This window comes from Cherax quadricarinatus, chromosome 6 (assembly GCF_038502225.1).
Source record: "Cherax quadricarinatus isolate ZL_2023a chromosome 6, ASM3850222v1, whole genome shotgun sequence".
In the NCBI taxonomy this organism is placed as follows: domain Eukaryota; kingdom Metazoa; phylum Arthropoda; class Malacostraca; order Decapoda; family Parastacidae; genus Cherax; species Cherax quadricarinatus.
In genome coordinates this window covers 28,419,965-28,447,568 of record NC_091297.1, presented here as the reverse complement: position 1 = coordinate 28,447,568, position 27,604 = coordinate 28,419,965, and positions in this window count along the sequence as shown.

Genomic DNA, 27,604 nt, shown 5'->3' with positions numbered 1-27,604 from the left:
GTGTGTGTGTGTGTGTGAGAGAGAGAGAGAGAGAGAGAGTGAGAGAGAGAGAGAGTAAGTTTGTGTATTTCATATATTTATACTACTACATATTTATACCAGTGTCACTGCCATGGTTTCCACTATCTTAATCACAATGAATGTAAGACATAATAAATATTTATAATAATTTCCACATTAATGTTTTACCTGGAAGGTTAAACCCGAGTACTAAAATTAACCTTCAAAATACGTCCAGGAAGGTGAAACATTACATGTCAACACTGAACCAAAATGGTTTACAACACTAGGGTTAGATACGTACCTACATATATTAAGACTTGAAATAGTAATTCTTAGTAAACGAAAAATGTGTTCTCGCGTCTCAGATCCTTAGAAAACGTTATAATTTTGCCAGTTACAATATTTGAGTGAATACTTTAGACGCCAAGTACACTATGAGACAGTAATAATAATAATAATAATAATAATAATAATAATAATATAATATCTTGATTTACTACAAGTACATGTACAAGGTATACAGACCATAGCTGACATCAATGGCATACTACTATATAGAAAGCCGCTTGTTATGCTGGGTATTTCTGACAAATTAGGTCAGTTTTGTCCCAGGATGCGACCCACACCAGTCAACTAACACCAGGTACTCATTTTACTGATGGGGGACATAGATAACTGGTGTAAAGAAGCACGCTCAATGTTTCTACCCTTGCCGGGAATCGAACCCGGACCTAGCCGTGTAAGGCTAAAACTTTAGCCACCAGGCCACGGGGTACCAACAAGAGCTAACAGGGAACAGTAATAAAGGCAGTCAATTACCTACAAAGGTTTTTAAAACCAAAGTCGCAAATACAATGATAAACAATGTAATTCCCGTGTGCCCTAACTATGACAGTGCACAGATAACCAAAAACACAGTATATCTTGAGCCTAACTCTGGACAGAAAGGAATCATGACAGGAATGTCCTATAACCATCCACAAGACAGACTCACAGATCTTAAATAAAATCCTTGTGAAATAAAACCAGTACACACTCTTACTTACCATCCTAGATGTGTAAAGTTAAATGAAACCATATAGAACTCTTCGAAGTAAAAAGAAGAGACGAATCAACCAGCCAACAGCAGCACTTCCACACTGAACTAGAGAAAAACTACGAAGGACACAGAGTGAGAGAGAGAAAGAGAGAGGGGAGCCAATCCTCCACTCAAAACGATTTACAGAATATTCTGAGAAGCAGCTGTGAGCGAGTAATTATCACAGAAACATCGTCCACCACAATATTTTGTGACAAAGAATAAATGACACACAGATGTGACATGTGTGAGAAGGCCACAACCCCCTACTGGTCTCAACCAATAGAGAAAAGTGATCTTAAGCTTGGAAAGTGGTCACGTCCACCTCCCTGAACAAAATGAACTGCGTAAAATGAACTAAGCAGATCCTGCACTACACCGCTATAGGAATTACTATTAGCATTGTAATTCCTATAAATTTTGTAGCATTACTTAAAAATACAGTGTACAAGATAAGCCTTACAAATCTAATAATAATACATATAAAATATACACTTTCAACACTGATATACCAATGTAGTAGAAAACTGAGTGTCTGTGGTCACTTTCTAGGTTGAGTGCCACTCTCTAGGTTGAGTGGCACTTTCTGGGTTGAGTGCCACCTGGCATTCTCCATCAGGGCCTGATTCTCTATGGCTTACTCAGCCGAGTGTCTCACCAGTATACCATTCAAGACCTCGCTCTCCCATAACATGAAAACCCCACATACTCAAACTCTACCAAAATTCATGCACGGAACTGACTCTTAATTCTATTTCCCTAAATTACAATGTTCATTCCTTACCCTCTACATATTGTCCAGAAACTAACACACGTTTCTGTTCACATACCGCACAGAGCAACTTTAATTTCTCCAATGATTTTTTTTATGCAGTGGAAGGTGAACAATCTAGTTTTTGTATATTCTATTCTGTTTTTAAATAAGACAATAAGTAGGAAAAAATTACTGCAAAACAAGAGTTCAAATCTATATTGCATTAACAATCCTGTTTGTTGAACATAAGTCGTATACTCAAAAAAAAATTTGTGGTTTCCAAAGAAGCCGCATTAATTTCCATAATTATGAGGAGAGTCAAAATCTTCCCCAGCAGACGTATATGGGAAAAGGAAATGTTACTCAGTTTGTTAAAAACATATTTATTTCAGAAGTCCGCATTTAATACCTATGCAATTGAGTGTATGCTCACAGAGAGATGTAGTATATTTGTGTATTATTGCAGTTTACTTTAGTCCCTGTTTTAGGGGTTAAGGTATTGGTGAGTGGTGACACACAGGTGACATGCAGCCCTAATTACCCTCCTGTGTGGTTTGACTGGCCAATGATTCTGACAAGCATAATAGAGAAACAAATAGAGAAAAAATCTAACATATTTTTTACCTCACCCGTAAGCCAGCCAAGGACTATGTAAAACCCACCGTAAGCTTGATTAAGCTGATCATCACATGGCTAAAACCAGACAAAGAAATTTCCGAATTACCTATATCAGTCCCAAATTCACCCCGACCTAAGCTCATCCTGTAGCCCTTCCCTGCATCGTTCCTAACGTCTGCTACACAGTTTACCATCATTATTTTTTTTCTCATATGCAACAGGCAGAAGGTGCCTGGCCGCCAGAGTGGTAATGCTGGCCTGCCTTCCATTCCCCGGCAGCTACCATGACATAGATTACAAGCCCAAGATATAATAACATAGCACTAAGAGGTTAGAATCTCTCCTGGACGCCCCTTGCTTCTGCCGAGGTGCTATGTCCAGTGGAGGAGGATAACACAGTGTGTTGGTGCTGACACTGGTTATTATAACTAACTGCTGATACTAGTGTATGTGTGTAAGTACTGGGCAGAGTGACTTAAGTACTACGTACTTTGATGCGGAGTGTCTAGAGTCGAATTCTGCTATGGACTGACAAATAATGTTTATATATATATATATATATATATATATATATATATATATATATATATATATATATATATATATATATAAAATGTTGAAGGATAATCTATGACAGGAAAAGAGGGACTATAAATGTATTAATTCAAGGATTATGTGGAGTAAAATAAAGGTTGGATGTGAGAAGTGGGTTATTGCAAGCGTTTATGCACCTGGGGAAGAGAGAAGTATAGAGGAGAGAGAGAGATTTTGGGAAATGTTGAGTAATTGCGTGGGGAGTTTTGAACCAAGTGTGAGAGTACTTGTAGTTGGAGATTTTAATGCTAAAGTGGGAAAAAATGTGGTGGAGGGAGTAGTAGGTAAATTTAGGTTGCCAGGGATAAATGAAAATGGGGAGTGTGGCATGCAAAGAGTACGTAACCTTTATTCGGCGCATGTACACACCCTCATTTACAGGCTATCTCCCCCAACCAGCGAACCAGGTTGCTAAGAGTTGATGGTGGGGCCCCGTCGTTCAACTAGTGACCAGGTTCTAGCCAATAAGAAGATGGTTTTGGCAATCGCAGAGGTTATGTGGGTACCACTCTCCTGTCTGCCCTTGTCATTCCCATTTTAGAGCTGGTTGAAGCACGGTCTGCTATCTTGTGGCTTCTATTTCTGCCTTGCTTACCGTGGAGTGCACTGTACTTATCACTGTACATAGTGTACATATTGCTGTTCTAAATTGGTGAAGGATAATATAAGTCTAAACTTTTTCTGCTGTGTTTATTTTGCTCCCATTACACCCGGGATAACAGGCCATTTGGAATCCTGGGTTGTAATATGGGTAGCCTGTCCGAGAGCTGGAGCTGGACTTAGAGAAACGGTTGAGCTTAGGGTGAAGCTCGTAGCAGGAACATTGTGCAGCTTGCTGTCTGGCATTGCATTAGCTTGACCTACGCTTTACAAATTTTGGGTGTCAGTTACTGTTATGGTCAGCCTTGCTATTGTGTGATCGTTCAACAGCTCGCTACTAGCTTGTTCGGTGTGCTCGCTTCGCTACGGTCAATCTTCTAGAAGAGTGTAGATGTCTGGCATTGCTTTACAAATTTTGCGTGTCAGTTGTTACTAGCCTGTTCGGTGTGGAGAATTTTGCAGTCGGTTTTGCTTGTATGCGTATTCTGCAATCGTACTGTGCATAGCTAAGCGTGTTCTGCAAATTAACGTGTTACGTTGGGGTATTCTGCAATCGTACTGTGCATAGCGAATAACTTATGCCACCTAGACGAGTCAGACGTCTGGTGTCGGCATATACTTTGCATAGCCTACCTAAATTGTCCCTACAGCGTTGTTGGAAAATTGCTCGTTCCATTGGCATTAAATACAAACGCACTCTCACAGCAGCGCAACTGCGTTCACTGATTGCTGACAAACTTATAGAAGAAGAGATGGCACATCAGACTCCTCCCTCTACGGGAGCTAGGGCAAAAACTACTATGTTCTCGCAGGAGGAAGATGATACACCTACGGAGCAAAATGGTCAGTATAGTGCAGCTGGGTTGTCTCAAGGTGAATCAGCGTCGTTGGCACTTGAGCTGGCAAAAATCAATCTTGAGCAAACTAGGGAACAGAGAGCATTCGCAAGAGAAGAATTTGATAGGGAAAGAGAAAGGAGGCAGTTTTCGCATTCTGTAAATGATTTTAGTTTACAAAAAGCCGTACAGCTTGTTCCCCGCTTCAATGAGGCCGAACCAGAACAATTTCTCGAAAGCTTCGAAAATCAGGCTCGAGCCTTGAGGTGGCCGGAACAGCATTGGGCATCGTTGGTTCATACAGCATTATTGGGTAAGGCACAGGAATTTACGTCAGCATTAAATGACGCTGAATTTTCTGATTATAAAGTAATGAAGACCACAGTGTTGGGAGCATATACATGTATCCCAGCCAAATATAGAAAGATTTTTAAATTAAGCAGGCGGCAGCTTGGTCAATCCCTTGTGGACTTTGTGAGACAGCAAACCAAAGCTTTTACCAGCTGGTATAAAGCAAGTGGTGTCTCTACCTTTGAGGAGCTGATACAGCTTATTCTGATTGATAACCTGCTGGAGTCTGTGGGACCAGAGGTTCGAGTCTTTCTGCAGGATCGTGACTTAACCACTGCATTGGAGGCAGCCAGGTTGGCTGATACCTTCGAAACTAACCGCTCCTTGTCCGAGCGGTCCCGCCTCTCTTTTCAACAGCCTGGCATGAGCAGAGATCGTCAACCTTGGAGAATGAAGTGCCAGCCGGAGGGAGAACGTCTACGTCAGCCAACTAAGTCACCTGGTGAGCCACGCTTCTCAACATATGGTCTACCTGCGGAGAGGCAAACTACTCATGGTGCATCTCGACAACAGTATCCAGAGAGACACCAGCCAGAACGACACCATTTGCAACGTCAGCAGGGAGTAAAGGGCAAGCCTGTCGTCTGCTTCCTCTGTAACAAAGTAGGTCACATCCGTCCCAACTGCCCCCATAAACCCCAACCCATTGGGAAAATCTCTAATATCCCTAGTAACATGTCCCCTAGAGAAGTAGAAAAAGGTATGGCCCCTTATTATTGCAAGAGTCTCATTTCCCTTCAGGAAAACTCAGAAACAACTGAAGTAAAGACCTTTAGAGATACTGGAGCATATTGCTCACTTGTAAGAGAAGGAATATTACCCCTTTCAGAGAACACTTCCTTGAATTCCTCTGTTTTATTGGAAGCATTTGGAAGAGCTATATATTCTGTTCCTTTGCATAAAATTTATGTACAGTGCAAATATTACACTGGGTACTTGACTGTAGGTGTCTCAAAAGGATTCCCCATGAAAGATGCCATGTTATTACTAGGTAATAACATTACTACTGTTAGTGCGTGTCCTGAACCTATAATGAGTAATTCTTCTCCGGTGTTGGCCATAACTCGGGCAACATCCCAAGGGTTTTCTGGAGAGAATGTTGACCTATCCTTGGACGACTCCGATCTCGGAATAGCCACGTTGTTTTATGAGGCACACCGGCCGGAGCCTCGTAAATCAAGTGAACAGACCCTGATCAAGCCTTCCTATTCCCAGGTTGCAGGATTACCAGATGTCTCTGTTTCCATGCCCGAGGGACTGTCCTTCCGGGAGGAACAACGAAAAGACCCTTCTTTAAAATTCGCTTTTGAGGCAGCCATGGGTAAATCCTCTTTGGGTCATCCGGTCAGGTATGAAGTTAAAAACGATTATTTGATCTGCACTGAGACTGGTAAGGAGATAGAGGGCCGGCAATTGTATGACAGGTTAGTGGTTCCAACCAAGTTTAGATCTCAAATATTAAATATAGCTCATAATACTTCATTAGGAGGTCACTTAGGAATTACTAAAACCTTGTATAGAATCACAAAAGAATTTTATTGGCCAAAATTAAAGAAAGATGTGAAGAATCATATTAGGTGTTGCCGAGAATGTCAGCAAGTAGGGAAACCTGGACATTCCATTAAACCTGCACCTCTCCAACCTATACCTGCTGATGGAGAACCTTTTGCAGATTTAATTATAGATTGTGTAGGTCCACTACCTAGGTCAAAGTCTGGAAATCAATATTTATTTACGATTATGGATAAAGTAACCAGATATCCTGAAGCAATTCCCATGCGCAGTATTAATACTAAAGCTATTCTCAAAGCTTTAACAAAATTCATTTCTTGTTTTGGCATTCCTAAAACTATTCAAAGTGATCAAGGTACTAACTTTACTGCCAAAGCATTTAGAGAAGTATTAACTAGGTTAGGGATAATCCACAACTTATCCACTGCCTATCATCCTCAGTCCCAAGGCGCCTTGGAAAGATTCCATCAGACGTTAAAAACTATGATGAGAACTTTTTGCATGCACTTTCCTACAGACTGAGATGAATCACTACCTTTATTGCTGTTCTCAGTACGAGAAACGGTGCAAGAGTCTACAGGGTATAGTCCGTTTGAGCTGATCTTTGGGCACAATGTACGAGGTCCTCTTCGGGTGCTCAAAGAAGGATGGATGGGAGAAGACGTTAGCCAAGGCTAACCTAAAGACAGCTCAAAGTAAGATGAAACAGAGGTATGACAGAAGTGCACAATTCCGCTCCTTCCATCCAGGAGACAAGGTGTTGGTGCAGGAACCTATACCTGGCCACACCTTGAAAGCTAAATTTACGGGACCTATGCAGATTGTAAGTAGATTATCTGATGTAAATTATGTGGTAGCTCCCATTGATAAGACCTCAAAAACTAAAATTTACCACATCAATCAATTTAAATCTTTTCATACACCAGATACAGTCCCAGTAATGACTCTGTCCTCTACCTCTGAGGACAACTCTGATTCTTTGCACTCTATCTCTGAAATTAATATTAAACTTTCAAATTCTGTCCTCCTCAAGGATCCTAGCCCTTTAATGGAGGGACTATCTGAAACGCAAGCAACAAATTTAACTGAGCTTCTACAGTCATATCCTAATATTTTTTCGGATGTGCCGAAAAAATGTACGTTAGGTTATCATGATGTAGATGTGGGAAACTCTAAACCAATTAAACTCTCCCCCTACAGAGCTAATCCTGAAAAGCAGAGGCTACTTCAGCAGGAAGTAGAATTTTTGTTAAAGCATGGTTTAGTGGAGGAGTCATCTAGTCCATGGGCTTCACTGTGCATTCTTGTGAAGAAGGCTGATGGAGGGTTTCGTATGTGTACAGACTACCGTAAGGTGAATGAGGTCACAATTACAGATGCTTACCCTCTTCCTCGTCTGGATGACGTAATTGACTTTGTGGGCAAGGCTATTTTTGTGTCCAAGTTAGATCTCCTAAAAGGTTACTATCAGGTACCTTTGACGAATAAGGCGAAGGAAATCTCTGCCTTCGTAATTCCAGAAGGTCATTATCAATACACAGTTACCCCCTTCGGAATGAAAAATTCCCCCTCTTCATTCCAGAAACTTATCCATCAGGCTATTAAAGGACTTGAAGGCACGGCAGCGTACCTATTGTTGTGGTGTCTGATACTTGGGATCAACACCTTAGACTTAAGGCTCTTTTTGAGACCTTTCAGAGTTCCCATTTAACAGTTAATTTATCTAAATCTTCCTTTGGCCAGGCCACTGTCACTTTTCTAGGCCATGAAGTAGGTAGTAGTAAAGTTGCACCTAAACTTGCTAAAGTTCTTGCTATTAAAGATTATCCAGTTCCTCATGATAGGAAATCTCTTCAACGTTTCCTAGGCATGATAGGATTTTACATAAGATTCTGTAAGAATTTCTCAGATATTGTAGCCCCTCTTACCTCTCTTACCAGTTACAAAGTTCCCTTTAATTGGACCTCAGACTGTAACACTGCTTTTAATAAAGCAAAAAGAATATTGTGTACTGCACCCATTCTCTTGTCTCCAGACTTCTCCAAACCTTTTTCATTACAGGTTGATGCTTGTGAGTCTGGGGTTGGGGCAGTACTATTACAAATCGAGAATGAGGAGTTGCAGCCTGTAGCATGCTTTTCAGCCAAGTTCCAGCCACATCAGAGGGCTTACTCTACCATTGAAAAAGAAGCCCTCGCGCTGATACTGGCTTTGGAGCATTTCGATGTTTATGTGGGCCAGACATCGCAGGTGGTCACAGTCTACAGTGATCACAATCCTCTAGTATATCTCCAAGCCATGAAGAACCACAACACAAGGCTCATGTGCTGGACGCTAAGATTGCAACCACACTCACTCAGAATTAATTATATTGCCGGCAAAGAAAATGTGTTGGCGGACTCATTATCTAGAGTCTAATATTTTTATTTATTTAGGTTAGGATGTTATTTGTGGTAACCTCTTTTCACGCTCTTTTTTTTATCCCCTGGTGTGGGATTTTTTTTTTTAGTGAGGGGATGCGGGCTACCGTCCGCCTGTATCTTGGACCTATGCTAGCCTGACTGACTGCTGTCTCACTTTGAGTTTAGGGTTTGGCTTTTTGTCACGAGAGAAGCTGAGCTCTATCTAAGAGTTGGATGGTGGAGAGGAAAGGCGGTCCCATTATTTTGTGCCATGGCGGCACGGTTACCACTGGGAGATGGCAGCCTAATCCTGAGCCTTCTCGGGGTGGGGGTGTGGCATGCAAAGAGTACGTAGCCTTTATTCGGCGCATGTACACACCCTCATTTACAGGCTATCTCCCCCAACCAGCGAACCAGGTTGCTGAGAGTTGATGATGGGGCCCCGTCGTTCAACTAGTGACCAGGTTCTAGCCAATAAGAAGATGGTTTTGGCAATCGCAGAGGTTATGTGGGTACCTCTCTCCTGTCTGCCCTTGTCATTCCCATTCTAGAGCTGGTTGAAGCACGGTCTGCTATCTTGTGGCTTCTATTTCTGCCTTGCTTACCGTGGAGTGCGCTATACTTATCACTGTACATAGTGTACATATTGCTGTTCTAAATTGGTGAAGGATAATATAAGTCTAAACTTTTTCTGCTGTGTTTATTTTGCTCCCATTACACCCGGGATAACAGGCCATTTGGAATCCTGGGTTGTAATAGGGAGCCTTTCATTGAGCTATGTGTAGAAAGAGGTTTGGTAATAAGTAATACATATTTTATGAAAAAGAGGATAAATAGATATACAATTCAATTCAATTCAAGTTTATTTTCTATAATGGTTACAATGTGGGGTTTACAGATTTTGGGTATTGTGTGGTTTACATGTTATAAAATACTAATTACAGAGGGGGCCACTAGGACACCTAGCGTGGCTAGGCATTTCGAGCAGACTTAGATTAATTCTTAACATTAAGTCCTTACAGATTATAGTATTAAGGCTAAGTGACTACATCATAATTTTGAGTTTAGCAATGTGAATGCTTTTGTTTTGGCACAATACAAGGTGTCTATATTTGAGTAACATAGGCAAACTTATGACTAGTTAGGATTTATTTTAAGATTATTATTTCTGGGTTTATAGTCAGTGGGTGAGTGAGTGTAATTTTGAACCACCAGGTGATTATCATGTAGTTAGTTGTCGGGGTGGATCAGGGAGATAAGATGTTTTCTAACTGTAGTTTTAAAGTGATGAATGTGTCTGCAGTTCTAGAGTTTTCAGGTAGGATGTTCCAGATTTTAGGTCCTTTGAAATACATTGAATTTTTGTAAAGGTTTAGTCGAACACGGGGTATGTCATAGAGATGTTTGTGTCTGGTGTTATGCCTGTGGATCCTGTCACAACTATCAAGAAAGCGTTTTAGGTCAAGGTTAATATTGGAACTTAAGGTCCTATAGATATAGATTGCACAGTAGTGAGTGTGGATGTTCTGAACAGGGAGTAAGTTTAGATCTATGAAGAGTGGGAGGGTGTGTTGCCAGGGATGGGATTTAGTGATTATTCTTACTGCGGCTTTTTGTTGGGTTATTATTGGCTTTAGGTGTGTTGCTGCAGTTGAACCCCAAGCACAGATAGCATAGGTGAGGTATGGATATATAAGTGAATGGTATAGTGTGAGAAGGGCAGTTTGTGGCACGTAGTATCGTATCTTAGAGAGGATCCCCACCGTTTTGGATACTTTTTTTGTTATAAGTTGGATATGGGTGCTGAAATTTAGGTTGTTGTCGAGGTATAGGCCAAGGAATTTGCCCTCATTATGTCTGGCAATTAGAGTGTTGTCGATCTTAATGTTAAGTTGTGCAACACCTGCTCTGCTACCAAACATAATATAGTAGGTTTTGTCAGTGTTAAGTGTAAGTTTATTGGCTGTCATCCAAGTCGATATTTTGAGCAGCTCCTCGTTAACAATGGTGTTGAGGGTGGCAAGATTAGGGTGGGAGATGACATAAGTCGTGTCGTCAGCAAAGAGAATGGGTTTCAGGTGTTGAGATATGTTTGGAAGATCATTGATGTAAATGAGGAAGAGCAGGGGGTCCAAGGACACTTCCCTGCAGAACTCCAGTATCAAGTGGCCGTATTGATGAGGATGTGTCCTTATTGGTGACATACTGATACTTATTAGAAAGGTAAGATTTAAAATATGCAAGCGCATGGACTCTTATACCATAGTGGTCAAGTTTGTGGAGTAGGATGCCGTGGTCTACTGTGCCAAACGCTTTTCTTAGGTCAATAAAAATTCCTAGCGGATATTCCTTATTTTCCAATGTTGTGTAAAGCAGGTCTAGCATTTTTATAATTGCATCATTAGTGCTTTTATTTTTCCTGAATCCAAATTGGCAGGGGTTGAGTATGTTTTGTGACGTTATAAATGAATATTATCTCCTGTGCACGAGTTTCTCGAAGATTTTGGATAGCAATGGTAAGTTTGATATTGGCCTATAGTTGTTTACATCTGTAGGGTCACCACCTTTATGTATTGGTGTAACGGTATGATGTAGCACGTAATGAAAGTAGTTTGTTAGATTATGTATTAGTGGATAAAAGGTAGGCTCCAGGATGTACACGTTTATAGATGGGCAACTGATATATCGGATCATTATCTAGTTGTAGCTACAGTTAGAGTAAGAGGTAGATGGGATAAGAGGAAAATGGCAACAACAAGTAAGAGGGAGGTGAAAGTGTATAAACTAAGGGAGGAGGAAGTTCGGGTGAAATATAAGCAACTATTGGCAGAAAGGTGGACTGGTGCACGTATGAGTAGGGGGAAGGGTTGAAGAGGGTTGGAATAGTTTTAAAAATGCAGTATTAGAATGTGGGGCAGAAGTTTGTGGTTATAGGAGGGTGGGCGCAGGAGGAAAGAGGAGTGATTGGTGGAATGATGAAGTAAAGGGTGTGTTAAAAGAGAAAAAGTTAGCTTATGAGAGGTTTTTACAAAGCAGAAGTGTTATAAGAAGAGTAGAGTATATGGAGAGTAAAAGAAAGGTGAAGAGAGTGGTGAGAGAGTGCGAAAGGAGAGCGGATGAAAGAGTGGGAGAGGCACTGTCAAGGAATTTTAATGAAAATAAGAAAAAATTTTGGAGTGAGTTAAACAAGTTAAGAAAGCCTAGAGAAAGTATGGATGTGGCATGCAAAGAGTACGTAACCTTTATTCGGCGCATGGACACACCCTCATTTACAGGCTATCTCCCCCAACCAGCGAACCAGGTTGCTAAGAGTTGATGATGGGGCCCCATCGTTCAACTAGTGACCAGGTTCTAGCCAATAAGAAGGTGGGATTGGCAATCGCAGAGGTTATGTGGATACCGCTCTCCTGTCTGCCCTTGTCATTCCCATTCTAGAGCTGGTTGAAGCACGGTCTGCTATCTTGTGGCTTCTATTTCTGCTTTGCTTACCGTGGAGTGCACTATACTTATCTCTGTACATAGTGTACACATTGCTGTTATAAATTGGTGAAGGATAATATAAGTCTAAACTTTTTCTACTGTGTTTATTTGCTCCCATTACACCTGGGATAACAGGCCATTTGAAATCCTAGGTTGTAATAATGGATTTGTCAGTTAAAAACAGAGAAGGGGAGTTAGTAGATGGGGAGATGGAGGTATTGGGTAGATGGCGAGAATATTTTGAGGAACTTTTAAATGTCAACGAAGAAAGGGAGGCGGTAATTTCATGCACTAGCCAGGGAGGTATATCATCTTTTAGGAGTGAAGAAGAGCAGGATGTGAGTGTGGTGGAGGTACGTGAGGCATTACGTAGAATGAAAGGGGGTAAAGCAGCTGGAACTGACGGGATCATGACAGAAATGTTAAAAGCAGGGGAGGAGATAGTGTTGGAGTGGTTGGTATTTTTGTTTAATAAATGTATGAAAGAGGGGAAGGTACCTAGGGATTCGCGGAGAACATGTATAGTCCCTCTATATAAAGGGAAAGGGGACAAAAGAGATTGTAAAAATTATAGAGGACTAAGTTTACTGAGTATACCAGGAAAAGTGTACGGTAGGGTTATAACTGAAAGAATTAGAGGTAAGACAGAATGTAGGATTACTGATGAGCAAGGTTTTAGAGTGGGTAGGGGATGTGTGGATCAAGTGTAAAAAAAAATGAAAAAAAAATGACGATCTGTTGGAGTGTGAGCAGGGTAATATTTAGTGAAGGGATTCAGGGAAACCGGTTATTTTATATAGCCGGACTTGAGTCCTGGAAATGGGAAGTACAATGCCTTCACTCTAAATGAGAGGTTTCGGAATATTAGCAGTTTGGAGGGATATATTGTGTATTTTTATACGTATATACTTCTAAGCTGTTGTATTCTGGGCACCTCTGCAAAAACAGTGATTATGTGTGAGTGAGGTGAAAGTGTTGAATGATGAAAGTATTTTCTTTTTTTGGGGGGTTTTCTTTCTCTTTGAGTCACCCTGCCTCGGTGGAAGACGGCCGACTTGTTAAATATATATATATATATATATATATATATATATATATATATATATATATATATATATATATATATATATATATATATATAATATATATATTCTTTTCCATCCAAAAGATGGATGGAAGCTCAAACCGTGGGCAGGTGACCAATAAGCCACAGAGTTTACAATAGGATGACTTCAGAAGCAGCATGTGCGTGACATAGGCGTGTCAGTGGCACCAAATGTGATCCTTCTATCTCATCCCACAGCCACAGAAGCTTTAGTTATTTATATATTCTTACAGCCGCCAGTGGCATGTATTCCATAAACACAAGTCGTAATGAACGACTGTCACTGAATAAACTGTTGAATGGACGGAGACTCGAACCCGAGTTACAACATTGGACCTCCATCACTGGAGATGGTAGAGTGCTGTTACTCCATCACTGGAGGTGGTAGAGTACTATTACTCCATCACTGGAGGTGGTAGAGAGTGCTGTTACTCCATCACTGGAGGTGGGAGAGTGAACATAGGAACATAAGAACATAAGAAAGAAGGAACACTGCAACAGGCCTACTGACCTATGCAGAGCAGGTCCATGTCCTCCTCCCCTCGGATTAGTCCAATGACCCACCCAGTCTGGTCGCCTTCACTCAGGGAAGGAGCACGGCACCAGACCCAGCAGCACAAGCTAGTCTGGTCCAACTCACACCCACCCACACCCACTCATGTATTTATCTAACTTATTTTTAAAACTACACAACGTTTCCTCCTCAATAACTGTACTCGGGAGTTTGTTCCTCTCATCCACAACTCTGTTACCAAACCAGTACTTTCCTATATGCTTCCTGAATCTGAATTTTTCCAACTTGAAACCATTGCTGCGAGTCCTGTCTTGGCTGGAAATTTTCAGCATGCTATTTACATCCCCTTTATTTATTTCTGTCTTCCATTTATACACCTCGATCATATCCTCCCTAATTCTACGCCTTCCGAGAGAGTGCAGATTCAGGACCCTCAGTCTATCCTCATAGGGAAGATTTCTGATATATGAGATCATCTTTGTCATCCTCCTCTGTAAGTTTTCCAGAGCATTTATATCCATTCTGTAATACGGTGACCAGAACTGAGCACCATAATCTAAATGAGGCCTAACCAAGGACATATAGAGTTGAAGAACAACCTGAGGACTTCTATTATTTATACTTCTAGATATGAAGCCAAGAATTCTGTTAGCTTTATTGCGAACACTAATGCACTGTTGTCTTGGTTTTAAATTACTGCTAACCAGAACTCCTAAATCCTTTTCGCAATCAGTAGTATCAAGATCTACATTATTTAGTTTTTATGTCGCATGGCTATTTGCCTATCCAATATTTAGAACTTTGCACTTGTCTATATTAAACTGCATCTGCCACTTCTCCGACCATTGCATCAGTCTATTCAAATCATCCTCGAGTGCTCTAGTGTCCTCATTTGAATGAATTGGACGGCCTATTTTGGTGTCATCAGCAAATTTGCTTATGTCGCTATTTATTCCCTCATCTATGTCGTTTATGTAAATTGTGAACAACAACGGTCCCAACACTGACCCCTGAGGAACACCGCTTGTAACGTGCCCCTATTCTGATTTCTCCCCATTTATGCAAATTCTCAGCTGTCTATTTGTCAGCCATGCCTCTACCCAGGAAAAAATTTCTCCTCCTATTCCGTGTGCCTTAAGTTCCCTCAATAGACTCTGATGTGGAACTCTATCGAAAGCCTTACTGAAGTCCATATACACAATATCATATTCATTACCATGATCTACCTCCTCAAATATCTTAGTGAAAAGTGTTAGTAAATTCGTAAGACAGAGAACCGCCCCTTTGTAAAACCGTGTTGAGATTCATTAATCAATCTGTGCCTATCAAGATGGCTACGAATTGCTTCGGCAATTATTGATTCCATAAATTTTCCCACTATGGAGGTAAGGCTTATTGGTCTATAGTACGAAGCCAAGGACCTGTCACCTGCCTTGTAAATAGGGATTACATTTGCCATTTTCCACTTATCAGGCACTATGCCAGTCTGAAGTGATATGTTGAAAAGATTAGCTAAAGGCATGCTAAGTTCCTCTTTACATTCCTTTAACACCCTTGCAAACAGTTCAACAGGGCCTGGAGATTTGTTAGGTTTTAATTTCTCTATTCGTCTGAGGACCATGTCACTAGTTACCCCAATCGTGCATAGTTTATTATCGTCCTGTTCTTCATAATCTATTATCTCAGGAATATCGCTAGTATTTTCCCGGGTGAAAACTGAGAGGAAGTAGGTATTGGTAATTTCATACATATCCTTATCACTGTCAGTGATCTGACCAGAGTTATTCTTAAGTGGGCCAATCTTGTCCCTAATCTTAGTTTTGTATACCTGAAAGAATCCTTTTGGGTTAGTCTTTGAATCCCTTGCGACCTTAGCCTCATAATCCCTTTTTGCTTTTCTTATTCCTTTTTTTTTATTTCTCTCTTTAATTGAATATATTGATTTCCAGTTACTCCATCACTGGAGGTGGTAGAGAGTGCTGTTACTCCATCAATGGAGGGGGTAGAGTACTGTTACTACATCACTGGAGGTGGTAGAGGGTTCTGCTGCTCCATCACTGGAGGTGGTAGAGAGTGCTGTCATTCCATCACTGGAGGTGATAGAGAGTGCTGTTGCTCCAACACTGGAGGTGGAAGAGGGTTCTGCTACTCCATCACTGTAGGTGATGAAAGTTAAGACACTTGTACAACATCTGGATATCTTTATTGTAGACGTTTCGCCATCCAGTGGCTTCATCAATACAGATTCTTGGACATAACAAGAAAACAGAAGAACTATATACAAAAGATGAGGTAATCAGTTCCTCAGCCTTGGAGGTGGTGTTTAGAACACCACCTCCAAGGCCGAGGGACTGATTACCTCATCTTTTGTATATAGTTCTTCTGTTTTCTTGTTATGTCCAAGAATCTGTATTGATAAAGCCACTGGATGGCGAAATGTCTACAACAAAGATAACCAGATGTTGCACAGGTGTCTTAACTTTCATCTTGTCGGTATTGTATACCTGTCTTGCACAACTGTAGGTGATAAAGAGTGCTCTTACTCCATCACTGGAGATAGTACACAGCCCTACTACATCACTGGAAATAATACACAGACCTACACCATCATTGGAGATAGTACACAGACCTTCTAGACCATCACTGGAGATTGTACACAGACCTTCTACACCACCACGGGAGGTAGTACACAAACCTTCTACACCATCACTGGAGATTGTACACAGACCTACTACACCATCACTGGAAACAGTACACAGACCTTCTACACCATCACCGGAGGTAGTACACAGACCTACTACACCATCACTGGAGGTAGTACACAGACCTTCAACACCATCACTGGAGATTGTACACAGACCTTCTACACCATCACCGGAGGTAGTACACAGACCTACTACACCATCACTGGAGGTAGTACACAGACCTTCTACACCACCACTGTAGGTAGTACACAGACCTTCTACACCACCACTCGAGGTAGTACACAGACCTACAGCACCATCACTGAAGGTAGTACACAGACCTACTACACCATCACTGGAGGTAGTACACAGACCTACACCATCACTGGAGGTAGTATACGGACCTACCCCATCACTGGAGGTAGTACACAGACCTACACCATCACTGGAGGCAGCACACAGACCTAATACACCATCACTGGAGGTAGTACACAGACCTACACCATCACTATAGGTAGTACACAGACCTACACCACCACTAGGGGTAGTACACAGACCTACACCACCACTGGAGGTAGTACACAGACCTAATACACCATCACTGGAGGTAGTACACAGACCTACACCATCACTATAGGTAGTACACAGACCTACACCACCACTAGGGGTAGTACACAGACCTACACCACCACTGGAGGTAGTACACAGACCTACACCACCACTGGAGGTAGGACACAGACCTACACCACCATTGGAGTTAGTACACAGACCTACACCATCACTGGAGGTAGTACACAGACCTACACCACCACTGGACGTAGTACACAGACCTACACCACCACTGGATGCAGTATACGGACCTACACCATCACTGGAGGTAGTACACAGACCTACACCATCACTGAAGGTAGTACACAGACCTACACCATCACTGGAGGTAGTACACAGACCTACACCACCACTGGGGGTAGTACACAGACCTACACCACCACTGGAGGTAGTACGCAGACCTACAACACCACTAGAGGTAGTGCACAGACCTACACCGCCACTGGAGGTAGTACACAGACATATACCATCACTGGAGGTAGTACACAGACCTGCACCACCACTGGAGGTAGTACACAGACCTATACCACCACTGGAGATAGTACACAGCCCTTCTAAACCATTACGGGAGGTAGTACACAGACCTTATACACCATCACTGGAGGTATTACACAGACCTACTACACCACCACTGGAGGTATTACACAGACCTACTACACCACCACTGGAGGTATTACACAGACCTTCTACACCACCACTGGAGGTATTACACAGACCTACTACACCATCACTGGAGGTAGTACACAGACCTTCTACACCACCACTGGAGGTAGTACACAGACCTACTACACCATCACTGGAGGTAGTACACAAATCTACTACACCACCACTGGAGTTAGTACACAGACCTACACCATCACTGGAGGAAGTACACAGACCTACACCACCACTGGAGATAGTACACAGACCTACACCACCACTGGACGTAGTACACAGATCTACACCACCACTTGGGGTAGTACACAGACCTACACCACCACTGGAGGCAGTATACGGACCAACACCATCACTGGAGGTAGTACACAGATCTACACCATCACTGAAGGTAGTACACAGACCTACACCATCACCGGAGGTAGTACACAGACCTACACCCCCACTGGGGGTAGTACACAGACCTACACCACCACTGGAGGTAGTACACAGACCACCACTGGAGGTAGTACACAGACCACCACTGGAGGTAGTACACAGACCATCACTGGAGGTAGTACACAGACCACCACTGGAGGTAGTACACAGACCACCACTGGAGGTAGTACACAGACCATCACTGGAGGTAGTACACAGACCACCACTGGAGGTAGTACACAGACCAACACTGGAGGTAGTACACAGACCACCACTGGAGGTAGTACACAGACCACCACTGGAGGTAGTACACAGACCATCACTGGAGGTAGTACACAGACCACCTCTCGAGGTAGTACACAGACCTCCACTGGAGGTAGTACACAGACCTCCACTGGAGGTAGTACACAGACCACCACTGGAGGTAGTACACAGACCTCCACTGGAGGTAGTACACAGACCTCCACTGGAGGTAGTACACAGACCACCACTGGAGGTAGTACACAGACCACCACTGGAGGTAGTACACAGACCACCACTGCAGGTAGTACACAGACCACCACTGGAGGTAGTACACAGACCACCACTGGAGGTAGTACACAGACCCCCACTGGAGGTAGTACAGAGACCACCACTGGAGGTAGTACACAGACCATCACTGGAGGTAGTACACAGACCACCACTGGAGGTAGTACACAGACCACCACTGGAGGTAGTACACAGACCACCACTGGAGGAAGTACACAGACCAACACTGGAGGTAGTACACAGACCATCACTGGAGGTAGTACACAGACCACCACTGGAGGTAGTACACAGACCACCACTGGAGGTAGTACACAGACCATCACTGGAGGTAGTACACAGACCACCACTGGAGGTAGTACACAGACCACCACTGGAGGTAGTACACAGACCACCACTGGAGGTAGTACACAGACCACCACTGGAGGTAGTACACAGACCACCACTGGAGGTAGTACACAGACCACCACTGGAGGTAGTACACAGACCACCACTGGAGGTAGTACACAGACCACCACTGGAGGTAGTACACAGACCACCACTGGAGGTAGTACACAGACCACAACTGGAGGTAGTACGCAGACCACCACTGGAGGTAGTACACAGACCATCACTGGAGGTAGTACACAGACCACCACTGGAGGTAGTACACAGACCACCACTGGAGGTAGTACACAGACCACCACTGGAGGTAGTACACAGACCAACACTGGAGGTAGTACACAGACCATCACTGGAGGTAGTACACAGACCAACACTGGAGGTAGTACACAGACCATCACTGGAGGTAGTACACAGACCACCACTGGAGGTAGTACACAGACCATCACTGGAGGTAGTACACAGACCAACACTGGAGGTAGTACACAGACCATCACTGGAGGTAGTACACAGACCACCACTGGAGGTAGTACACAGACCACCACTGGAGGTAGTACACAGACCACCACTGGAGGTAGTACACAGACCACCACTGGAGGTAGTACACAGACCATCACTGGAGGTAGTACACAGACCATCACTGGAGGTAGTACACAGACCACCACTGGAGGTAGTACACAGACCACCACTGGAGGTAGTACACAGACCACCACTGGAGGTAGTACACAGACCATCACTGGAGGTAGTACACAGACCACCACTGGAGGTAGTACACAGACCATCACTGGAGGTAGTACACAGACCATCACTGGAGGTAGTACACAGACCACCACTGGAGGTAGTACACAGACCATCACTGGAGGTAGTACACAGACCACCACTGGAGGTAGTACACAGAGTACACACCACTGGAGGTAGTACACAGACCATCACTGGAGGTAGTACACAGACCACCACTGGAGGTAGTACACAGACCACCACTGGAGGTAGTACACAGACCATCACTGGAGGTAGTACACAGACCACCACTGGAGGTAGTACACAGACCATCACTGGAGGTAGTACACAGACCACCACTGGAGGTAGTACACAGACCACCACTGGAGGTAGTACACAGACCACCACTGGAGGAAGTACACAGACCAACACTGGAGGTAGTACACAGACCACCACTGGAGGTAGTACACAGACCACCACTGGAGGTAGTACACAGACCACCACTGGAGGTAGTACACAGACCACCACTGGAGGTAGTACACAGACCATCACTGGAGGTAGTACACAGACCACCACTGGAGGTAGTACACAGACCACCACTGGAGGTAGTACACAGACCACCACTGGAGGTAGTACACAGACCACCACTGGAGGTAGTACACAGACCACCACTGGAGGTAGTACACAGACCACCACTGGAGGTAGTACACAGACCACCACTGGAGGTAGTACACAGACCACCACTGGAGGTAGTACACAGACCACCACTGGAGGTAGTACACAGACCACCACTGGAGGTAGTTCACAGACCACAACTGGAGGTAGTACGCAGACCACCACTGGAGGTAGTACAAAGACCATCACTGGAGGTAGTACACAGACCACCACTGGAGGTAGTACACAGACCACCACTGGAGGTAGTACACAGACCACCACTGGAGGTAGTACACAGACCAACACTGGAGGTAGTACACAGACCATCACTGGAGGTAGTACACAGACCAACACTGGAGGTAGTACACAGACCATCACTGGAGGTAGTACACAGACCAGTACACAGACCACCACTGGAGGTAGTACACAGACCATCACTGGAGTTAGTACAAAGACCAACACTGGAGGTAGTACACAGACCATCACTGGAGGTAGTACACAGACCACCACTGGAGGTAGTACACAGACCACCACTGGAGGTAGTACACAGACCACCACTGGAGGTAGTACACAGACCACCACTGGAGGTAGTACACAGACCATCACTGGAGGTAGTACACAGACCATCACTGGAGGTAGTACACAGACCACCACTGGAGGTAGTACACAGACCACCACTGGAGGTAGTACACAGACCACCACTGGAGGTAGTACACAGACCATCACTGGAGGTAGTACACAGACCACCACTGGAGGTAGTACACAGACCATCACTGGAGGTAGTACACAGACCATCACTGGAGGTAGTACACAGACCACCACTGGAGGTAGTACACAGACCATCACTGGAGGTAGTACACAGACCACCACTGGAGGTAGTACACAGACCACCACTGGAGGTAGTACACAGACCATCACTGGAGGTAGTACACAGACCACCACTGGAGGTAGTACACAGACCACCACTGGAGGTAGTACACAGACCATCACTGGAGGTAGTACACAGACCACCACTGGAGGTAGTACACAGACCACCACTGGAGGTAGTACACAGACCACCACTGGAGGTAGTACACAGACCACCACTGGAGGTAGTACACAGACCACCACTGGAGGTAGTACACAGACCACCACTGGAGGTAGTACACAGACCACCACTGGAGGTAGTACACAGACCACCTCTGGAGGTAGTACACAGACCTCCACTGGAGGTAGTACACAGACCTCCACTGGAGGTAGTACACAGACCACCACTGGAGGTAGTACACAGACCTCCACTAGAGGTAGTACACAGACCTCCACTGGAGGTAGTACACAGACCACCACTGGAGGTAGTACACAGACCACCACTGGAGGTAGTACACAGACCACCACTGGAGGTAGTACACAGACCACCACTGGAGGTAGTACACAGACCACCACTGGAGGTAGTACACAGACCACCACTGGAGGTAGTACACAGACCATCACTGGAGGTAGTACACAGACCACCACTGGAGGTAGTACACAGACCACCACTGGAGGTAGTACACAGACCACCACTGGAGGTAGTACACAGACCACCACTGGAGGTAGTACACAGACCACCACTGGAGGTAGTACACAGACCACCACTGGAGGTAGTACACAGACCACCACTGGAGGTAGTACACAGACCACCACTGGAGGTAGTACACAGACCATCACTGGAGGTAGTACACAGACCACCACTGGAGGTAGTACACAGACCACCACTGGAGGTAGTACACAGACCACCACTGGAGGTAGTACACAGACCACCACTGGAGGTAGTACACAGACCACCACTGGAGGTAGTACACAGACCACCACTGGAGGTAGTACACAGACCACCACTGGAGGTAGTACACAGACCACCACTGGAGGTAGTACACAGACCACCACTGGAGGTAGTACACAGACCACCACTGGAGGTAGTACGCAGACCACCACTGGAGGTAGTACACAGACCATCACTGGAGGTAGTACACAGACCACCACTGGAGGTAGTACACAGACCACCACTGGAGGTAGTACACAGACCACCACTGGAGGTAGTACACAGACCAACACTGGAGGTAGTACACAGACCATCACTGGAGGTAGTACACAGACCACCACTGGAGGTAGTACACAGACCATCACTGGAGGTAGTACACAGACCACCACTGGAGGTAGTACACAGACCAACACTGGAGGTAGTACACAGACCATCACTGGAGGTAGTACACAGACCACCACTGGAGGTAGTACACAGACCACCACTGGAGGTAGTACACAGACCACCACTGGAGGTAGTACACAGACCACCACTGGAGGTAGTACACAGACCATCACTGGAGGTAGTACACAGACCATCACTGGAGGTAGTACACAGACCACCACTGGAGGTAGTACACAGACCACCACTGGAGGTAGTACACAGACCATCACTGGAGGTAGTACACAGACCACCACTGGAGGTAGTACACAAACCATCACTGGAGGTAGTACACAGGCCACCACTGGAGGTAGTACACAGACCACCACTGGAGGTAGTACACAGACCATCACTGGAGGTAGTACACAGACCACCACTGGAGGTAGTACACAGACCACCACTGGAGGTAGTACACAGACCATCACTGGAGGTAGTACACAGACCACCACTGGAGGTAGTACACAGACCACCACTGGAGGTAGTACACAGACCACCACTGGAGGTAGTACACAGACCAACACTGGAGGTAGTACACAGACCATCACTGGAGGTAGTACACAGACCACCACTGGAGGTAGTACACAGACCATCACTGGAGGTAGTACACAGACCACCACTGGAGGTAGTACACAGACCATCACTGGAGGTAGTACACAGACCATCACTGGAGGTAGTACACAGACCACCACTGGAGGTAGTACACAGACCACCACTGGAGGTAGTACACAGACCACCACTGGAGGTAGTACACAGACCATCACTGGAGGTAGTACACAGACCACCACTGGAGGTAGTACACAGACCACCACTGGAGGTAGTACACAGACCACCACTGGAGGTAGTACACAGACCATCACTGGAGGTAGTACACAGACCACCACTGGAGGTAGTACACAGACCACCACTGGAGGTAGTACACAGACCACCACTGGAGGTAGTACACAGACCACCACTGGAGGTAGTACACAGACCATCACTGGAGGTAGTACACAGACCACCACTGGAGGTAGTACACAGACCACCACTGGAGGTAGTACACAGACCACCACTGGAGGAAGTACACAGACCACCACTGGAGGTAGTACACAGACCTCCACTGGAGGTAGTACACAGACCACCACTGGAGGTAGTACACAGACCACCACTGGAGGTAGTACACAGACCACCACTGGAGGTAGTACACAGACCACCACTGGAGGTAGTACACAGACCATCACTGGAGGTAGTACACAGACCACCACTGGAGGTAGTACACAGACCACCACTGGAGGAAGTACACAGACCACCACTGGAGGTAGTACACAGACCACCACTGGAGATAGTACACAGACCATCACTGGAGGTAGTACACAGACCATCACTGGAGGTAGTACACAGACCAACACTGGAGGTAGTACACAGACCACCACTGGAGGTAGTACACAGACCATCACTGGAGGTAGTACACAGACCATCACTGGAGGTAGTACACAGACCAACACTGGAGGTAGTACACAGACCATCACTGGAGGTAGTACACAGACCACCACTGGAGGTAGTACACAGACCACCACTGGAGGTAGTACACAGACCACCACTGGAGGTAGTACACAGACCACCACTGGAGGTAGTACACAGACCATCACTGGAGGTAGTACACAGACCATCACTGGAGGTAGTACACAGACCACCACTGGAGGTAGTACACAGACCATCACTGGAGGTAGTACACAGACCATCACTGGAGGTAGTACACAGACCATCACTGGAGGTAGTACACAGACCATCACTGGAGGTAGTACACAGACCATCACTGGAGGTAGTACACAGACCATCACTGGAGGTAGTACACAGACCATCACTGGAGGTAGTACACAGACCATCACTGGAGGTAGTACACAGACCATCACTGGAGGTAGTACACAGACCATCACTGGAGGTAGTACACAGACCATCACTGGAGGTAGTACACAGACCATCACTGGAGGTAGTACACAGACCATCACTGGAGGTAGTACACAGACCATCACTGGAGGTAGTACACAGACCATCACTGGAGGTAGTACACAGACCATCACTGGAGGTAGTACACAGACCATCACTGGAGGTAGTACACAGACCATCACTGGAGGTAGTACACAGACCATCACTGGAGGTAGTTCACAGACCATCACTGGAGGTAGTACACAGACCACCACTGGAGGTAGTACACAGACCACCACTGGAGGTAGTACACAGACCACCACTGGAGGTAGTACACAGACCATCACTGGAGGTAGTACACAGACCTCCACTGGAGGTAGTACACAGACCCACTGGCGGTAGGACACAGACCATCACTGGAGGTAGTACACAGACCATCACTGGAGGTAGTACACAGACCACCACTGGAGGTAGTACACAGACCATCACTGGAGGTAGTACACAGACCACCACTGGAGGTAGTACACAGACCACCACTGGAGGTAGTACACAGACCACCACTGGAGGTAGTACACAGACCACCACTGGAGGTAGTACACAGACCATCACTGGAGGTAGTACACAGACCACCACTGGAGGTAGTACACAGACCATCACTGGAGGTAGTACACAGACCATCACTGGAGGTAGTACACTGACCATCACTGGAGGTAGTACACAGACCACCACTGGAGGTAGTACACTGACCATCACTGGAGGTAGTACACAGACCACCACTGGAGGTAGTACACAGACCACCACTGGAGGTAGTACACAGACCACCACTGGAGGTAGTACACAGACCATCACTGGAGGTAGTACACAGACCATCACTGGAGGTAGTACACAGACCACCACTGGAGGTAGTACACAGACCATCACTGGAGGTAGTACACAGACCACCACTGGAGGTAGTACACAGACCACCACTGGAGGTAGTACACAGACCACCACTGGAGGTAGTACACAGACCACCACTGGAGGTAGTACACAGACCACCACTGGAGGTAGTACACAGACCACCACTGGAGGTAGTACACAGACCACCACTGGAGGTAGTACACAGACCACCACTGGAGGTAGTACACAGACCACCACTGGAGGTAGTACACAGACCATCACTGGAGGTAGTACACAGACCACCACTGGAGGTAGTACACAGACCATCACTGGAGGTAGTACACAGACCATCACTGGAGGTAGTACACTGACCATCACTGGATGTAGTACACAGACCACCACTGGAGGTAGTACACAGACCATCACTGGAGGTAGTACACAGAACACCACTGGAGGTAGTACACAGACCACCACTGGAGGTAGTACACAGACCACCACTGGAGGTAGTACACAGACCACCACTGGAGGTAGTACACAGACCACCACTGGAGGTAGTACACAGACCATCACTGGAGGTAGTACACAGACCATCACTGGAGGTAGTACACAGACCATCACTGGAGGTAGTACACAGACCACCACTGGAGGTAGTACACAGACCATCACTGGAGGTAGTACACAGACCACCACTGGAGGTAGTACACAGACCACCACTGGAGGTAGTACACAGACCACCACTGGAGGTAGTACACAGACCACCACTGGAGGTAGTACACAGACCACCACTGGAGGTAGTACACAGACCATCACTGGAGGTAGTACACAGACCACCACTGGAGGTAGTACACAGACCACCACTGGAGGTAGTACACAGACCACCACTGGAGGTAGTACACAGACCATCACTGGAGGTAGTACACAGACCATCACTGGAGGTAGTACACAGACCATCACTGGAGGTAGTACACAGACCACCACTGGAGGTAGTACACAGACCATCACTGGAGGTAGTACACAGACCATCACTGGAGGTAGTACACAGACCATCACTGGAGGTAGTACACAGACCATCACTGGAGGTAGTACACAGACCATCACTGGAGGTAGTACACAGACCACCACTGGAGGTAGTACACAGACCACCACTGGAGGTAGTACACAGACCATCACTGGAGGTAGTACACAGACCATCACTGGAGGTAGTACACAGACCACCACTGGAGGTAGTACACAGACCACCACTGGAGGTAGTACACAGACCATCACTGGAGGTAGTACACAGACCATCACTGGAGGTAGTACACAGACCATCACTGGAGGTAGTACACAGACCACCACTGGAGGTAGTACACAGACCATCACTGGAGGTAGTACACAGACCATCACTGGAGGTAGTACACAGACCATCACTGGAGGTAGTACACAGACCATCACTGGAGGTAGTACACAGACCACCACTGGAGGTAGTACACAGACCATCACTGGAGGTAGTACACAGACCACCACTGGAGGTAGTACACAGACCACCACTGGAGGTAGTACACAGACCACCACTGGAGGTAGTACACAGACCATCACTGGAGGTAGTACACAGACCACCACTGGAGGTAGTACACAGACCACCACGGGAGGTAGTACACAGACCACCACTGGAGGTAGTACACAGACCATCACTGGAGGTAGTACACAGACCATCACTGGAGGTAGTACAGACCATCACAGTACACAGACCATCACTGGAGGGTAGTACACAGACCACACTGGAGGTAGTACACAGACCACCACTGGAGGTAGTACACAGACACTGGAGGTAGTACACAGACCACCACTGGAGGTAGTACACAGACCACCACTGGAGGTAGTACACAGACCATCACTGGAGGTAGTACGCAGACCACCACTGGAGGTAGTACACAGACCATCACTGGAGGTAGTAAACAGACCATCACTGGAGGTAGTACACAGACCACCACTGGAGGTAGTACACAGACCATCACTGGAGGTAGTACGCAGACCAGTACACAGACCAACACTGGAGGTAGTACACAGACCATCACTGGAGGTAGTACACAGACCACCACTGGAGGTAGTACACAGACCACCACTGGAGGTAGTACACAGACCACCACTGGAGGTAG